The sequence below is a fragment of the Cucurbita pepo genome, chromosome 20 (assembly GCF_057944985.1).
Source record: "Cucurbita pepo subsp. pepo isolate OVF chromosome 20, ASM5794498v1, whole genome shotgun sequence".
In the NCBI taxonomy this organism is placed as follows: Eukaryota; Viridiplantae; Streptophyta; class Magnoliopsida; order Cucurbitales; family Cucurbitaceae; genus Cucurbita; species Cucurbita pepo.
In genome coordinates, this window is record NC_141817.1 from 5,796,021 (window position 1) to 5,802,534 (window position 6,514).

Here is a 6,514-nt window from a genome sequence, read left to right on the forward strand (position 1 = left end):
TGCAGTAGTGTATAAGGTTCCGGATTTTGTGCCACGCGCAACAACCATGGCGCCCTTCACAATCTTCCAGGAACTCTTTCCAAACTCTGCTGCATAGCCTGTGCTATCCAATTGACCAATAGAGATCAGGTTCTTCTTGAGACCAGGAATGTATCTGACATCTTGTAATGTCCATTGATTTCCTGCTGGAGTTTGTATGGAGACATCTCCCTTTCCTTCAATCTCCAAGGTTTTATTGTCGGCAAGATACACCTTCCCGAAATTTCCTGATTTGAAATTTCGAAACAATTCCTTACTTGGAGACGAATGGAACGATGCACCTGAATCCAAAATCCAGGATTCAGCTGGGCTATCCACACTAAGGATTAAAACGTCCTCAGCATCTTCTGTTATGTATATAGAATCATCATCATCTTCAGATTTATGATTCTGCTTCTTCTTTAGCTTTGTACAATCTGTCCGAAAGTGTCCTTTTCCCCCACAGCTCCAACACGTTACGTTGGGTTTGTTTGGAGATTTTCCCCGGTTCTTTGATTTTGAACGCCCATGTTTGTTTGAGCTCTTTGATTTGCTTCTTCCCCTTCGATCAACACTGAGAGCATTGCCTGATGAATCTCCAGTTTCCCGTTTGCGAATACTTTCGCTGAGAACTACTTCTCGAATTTCATCAAACTTCAGTTTATCAGATCCTTGGGAACTGCTGATTGCGGCAACAACAGTATCCCATGACTCGGGTAAGGATGACATCAAAATCAACGCTTTAATTTCATCTTCGAAATTAATTTCCACCGAACCCAGTTGACTTATGATCATATTGAATTCATTTATATGATCCGCAACACGTCCACCTTCAGACATCTGTAGATTGAACAATCTACGCATCAAATACACCTTGTTCATAGCCGACGATTTTTCATACATATTTGACAGCGCCTTCATCAGATCTGACGTTGTCTTCTCCTTGAGGATGTTAAACGCCACGTTTCTGGATAGCGTCAACCGGATCATCCCTAAGGCTTGTCGATCCTTGAGCTTCCACTATTCCGTGGTCATGGTATCCGGCTTCACCCCCAACAGAGGTTCGTGAAGATCTTTCTGGTACAGATAATCTTCAATCTGCATCTTCCAGAAACCGAAATCGGATCCATCGAACTTCTCAATTCCAATCTTTGAACTTTCCATCTTCACAGATCGTGGTGAATTTTTAACTTAGCTCTGATACCAGTTGTTAGGATCGCACAACAACGCATACGCTCGATCTAGATGATCACAAAGAGAAGGATAGAGAGAATTGCAAGGAGAACTCTGGCTAAAAGGATTTTTTATTGATGACTTCAGTCATGTACAACAAGAGAGTACAGAGAATAGAAAAAGTACATTTCAAAGCTTTACTAGACGGGATATATATATGGTTCAGTCTACTAAATATAGCTTTACCAGATTTAACCATCTACTATATATAGCTATGTACCATATATAGCTTTACCGGATATAGCTTCACCATATATGGCTTTACCAAATATAGCTTTACCGGATATAGCCATTGACCAAGCTATAAATACAGGGAGCAGACTCCATAACTCAACAGATAATTACTAGAACAAAATAATTCAAGTCAAAACAATAATCAAGTAGAACATGCAATAAATCACAATAATAATTTTGAAATTAAATAGGAAAGAGTTAGAGAAAATGACACCGTAATTTTATAGTGGTTCGGTCAAACTCGACCTACTCCACTCCCCAAGCGCCTCTTGGGAATTTGAATAAAGAACTTTCTCAATTCTTTCCACGGATCAGAGCCAAACCGCTACACCGCTCTTTTTACGAGTTCAAGAACAAACTCAATCCTTCCCACGATGCAGGATCAAACCGATACAAGTATTTGAGTTTGATAATAACACACCACAACTCTCTCAAAGAGTAGATTTACAATTTGAGACACTCACAACTATTTCCTCACAATACAATAATAATCCTTCTCAAGAATAAGATGAAGAGAAATAAACTTGTAAGCTTGGAGAGAGCAATAAACAATGAAGACTTTGAACAAATGAGGATTAGAGAATGTATGTAAGTTGTGTGTTTTAAAATGTGGGTAAGATGAGTTTATATAGAGGAGAAAAGTGGCAAAATGTAGGTTGAATATTGACCATTGGATTGTGTTAGGAATAATGGAAGGTGGAGATTAAAAGTAAATAAATAAGAAAATTTTCTAAATTCATTTATTTCAAAATTGTAATAGAATAATAATATAATATAATAATAATAAAAAGTTATGTGAGTAACGGTCAAATGAAAATTCAAAATTTATTATAAATATAATAATAGAATAATAATAAAAACTATGTGAGTAACTACCAAAATTTTAAAATATAATAATATAATATAGTAATAATAAAAATCTGTGAGTAACAGTTATATTCAAATTTATATTTTGTAAAAATAATTTTATTTAGAAATATAATAATATGAAAAACTCCACCATTTGTTACTCTTCCAACATTATAAATGTCATACTTTGATATATTTTGATTTGTCCATCATTTTGATTTTGCTGCCACATCATCACGTCGGGTATGTTGTCTCGACTCTAATTTCTTCGTTTTAGCTCTAATTTGAGTAATTGGAAAGTCATTGTAATTGTTATTCCTAACCTTATATGATGGAGAGTTCAAAATACTGAAAATAGTTAATAATTAAAAGTAGGTTTGTTATCATCAAAACATCAATCAATTAATTGATTGAAATTAATTAAAGTGAGATCAAGGGCCAAAAAGCCAACAATGGTGCTTATAGTGAAGGAGTTTTACGCACATATTGATCAAGCAGAAGGGTACACAACAATGATGAGAGGAAAAATAGTTGATTGGAGTCTTGAAGCCATTAACCAACTGTTTCACCTACAATCTTTTGAGCATGCGACCTTCAATGAAATAGTGCTATCTCCATCGGATGATCAACTTGAGATAGCTTTAGAGATAGTAGCCATTGAAGGAACACAATGGTAGCTCTTGAGAGGAGGAGCCAGAACAATAATAGCAGCAGACCTCAACCTAGCAGCAAAAGTTTGGGTTGCCTTTATAAAGACCAACCTACTACCCACCACATATGATACTACATTGTCAGCTGACAGAGTTTTTCCGGTGTATGCAATCATAACTAATTTGAGTATCGATGTGGACAAGATTGTAGCAGATGAGACTGTTAAATGTGCAAGTAAGAAAGTGGGGAAGCTGTTTTTTCCACAACTAATAACCATGTTGTGCCCAAAGGTTGTAGTCCCTTTTGGTGAGGAAGAAGAAAAACTTAAGGCAAGAAATCTGATGGATTATATAGAACACATAGATAGGGAAGGTCCGAGCAGTGGTAATAGAAGGAACAGCAGTGCAACAGAAGCTATGGATCAATTGCTGAAACAGCAAGAGGCTTTAATTAACTGGTGCGAAAGCAGTGAAACAGCAAGGCGTATTGGTCCTATGTCAAAAAGATGGATGGAGAAATAAATAAAGCCTTAATAACCAAGTCCAACAATTCAGCATTTCCAAGTTGTTTCAAAAAGAGATTTTTAAAGAATGGAGCCGTAAAGAATCATCACATATGGTAGAGTTGGAAGAGAACACTTTCTCTGACGATGCCTAAAGTCAAGGAAATTCTCTAATCACATCCTTTGTAACCTTACTGTCATAAATTAGAAGCATGCATCCTTGTGTTGTGTTTGTTTTTGTTGTCTTGATTGCATATAATTTTGAATCATGTCCATGCATGCACTCTAGAAGCATGAATTTTTTAGGAAGGCTAATAGATCATGCAATTTTTCATATGCAGTCATGATGTTTTGTGCAAGAACTAGAGAGGTATTGTAAAATACTTCAATAAGTTAATAAAACAATAAGGTGAGTGGTGTGTTTTTTTTTATAAAAAACTCATAACTCAAGAACAAAGGGGTTAAGGAAATTAAAGCTCAGATTGAATGGAGTATTCATTAAAGTTAAGGGGAGGATCCAAACTATTATAATCCACCTTAACCAGCAAGAGTTCCCATAATTCACCTCAGACCATTTTTCTAACAAAAACCATAACCAAGAGTTTTTGCACCTCAATCTACTTCCAACCATGATTCCACACCCACACCAAGGCTCATTGAGGACAATGACTAGTTTAAGTTGGGGAGTATTAAAGAAATTCTATCACAAAAAAAAAAAAAAAAAAAAAAAAAAAAAAAAAAAAAAAACATACATGAGACCCACTCCCCTTCAATCTAAAACTTGAACTCTCAATGCTAAAAAAAAGTTGAAAGCATACAAATTGTCTCAATTGCTCATTAGCAGGCAATCTGCAGCACCAATGGAGGTATCTTAATCGAAGGTAATTGAGATCTAAAAATAAAAGAAGAGAAAGATATCCTTATTGTTCAGGTGAGTTGCATCACAAATACGGTCATACTGAAAACTTTAAGATGCTAGCAAGAGAGTTGAGCTAAGGGAGAATGAGTGTTAGCCTATATAGTCATCCCTTGAAGACTTGCGTGATTTACACCCTAAGTGGAGACACCCAAAGAAGAAGGGATGACTTGAAGGATTCTTAGGACACAAAAAATTGTTATGATGAGAGAAAATTAATAAATTACATTATGACGCTAAGTCACAACAAGATAAAAGGAATGGTAATCATTCTAGAAGTGTTTTGGGAAATAGGATGGAAGTGAGGAATGTGTTTTTTTTTTGTAAGATTGGTTTATAAGTGTGGTAAATTGTGGGAGAAAAATTGAGTTGAGGGAGGAATATAAGGAATACGATGTAAATCATGCTTTTGATGAATACTCTACAAACATAAATATACATAAAAGAAAAAATTTGTTAATGACAACAAATGAAAAGAAAATGGAGAGCAGAGAAAATGATTACTAACAATCTCCTAAGTTTGGTGGTTGCAATAACTCTACAACAAAAAAGTAGAGTTATATCAAGTCTTTTTATAGTTAAGGTTGCACTCTTACTCACCATTCTCTCGTTAATTGCCCTATTTATTCTAATTTTAACAAGCATTATAGTTTATTGTGGTTTAACAGGAAAAGAATATGAATTTGCATAAATAGATCTTAATCGTACATTTAATTGAGTTATGTGGTAAAATTGCAGACATTTAGGTTGACCAGGATGTAGTAGCAAATATGGAAACAAAGGGGATGACATGGAAATTTTAAATCCACCTCATTAGTCCAAGTGGGCCATTGACTACCAATTAAGAACATTTTATTGGACAACTTAGTCCTTTTCAGCTCTAAATAGGAACCCATGATCAATGTAAAACAAACCAGAATACCTAAAAAAGGGAGCCACACTTTGGGAGAAGATTTTCGGATTAGACAGTAGCAGCCTCGACATGTGCCCGTGGTTTCGCATGTGTCATAAATTGTATGTTTAGACTGTTATGATTTAATACGTAAATGTATTCAAGGTGAACGTTATGCAGTCTTGGATGAATTGATGTGCAATATAATGTGATGTGATATGTTATACTTCGATGTGATGTGATATGTTATACTTCGATTGCTTTATTTGACTGTTGAGGTATTTATTGTATGAACTACACGTTATGAAATGTTATGTTATGTCTCTTAAATTGCATGTATACAACATGATATGAATGACGTGAAAGCCCGATAAATGGTATGAAATATAATACCGTTAGAAGCATGAATGATATGAGAACTGAAATGAGAAATGGTATGATATGAATCAAAAGGATAGTCGTGGTTATATTTAATAATACCGAAAATTAAAAAATATTGGGACCTCATGCATTAAATGTGTGCTCATGCATTGGAGGATACCCCTATTCTTTCACGAGGGTACGGGCGTGTACACCAATAGGCAGAACTATCGTTATGTAACGACCCTAAATTTCCACATACTCAGAGTCGTTACTAACGTCTCATGCTCATCTATAATGCAGAAATATAACTCTTACATGAACATAGTTGATAACGTAAACTTAAAAAAAAAACGTTTAAAACAACTTCTTCTCTGGAAAACACAGCCATGGTCTTACGTGTTTAAATATGAAATACTGAAATTTAGAGAAAACAAAAACAAATACAAAATAATTTAAAACAATGAAATGCAAAACAACCTATTCTAACTTAAGACTAGAAATTTAAATATGAATCTACCCTATGCACGTGCCACAGTCTCTACTCGCGATGCCGCCGTCCTCCGTACAAGTGCGCCTTGCCTTTACCTGAAAAATGATGTGGCACACGGCCTGAGTATTTCAAAGAATACTCAGTAAGTGGCCCCGCTATAGGGGCCATGCAAATGCAAACACATGCAATCATGATTTAGGGACCTATCTCAAATCATCTTAGGGGTGGCCTCCAGTCTCGGACAAATTGGATGTGTAGTACTTCCCTACACACGACTCACACGTGCGAGTGGGAGTCCCCAGGGCGCTCGCTCACCCCCTGGACCCTCTGGTCAAGCTAATCTGTAGCGACGTCCGGAGGTCAGCG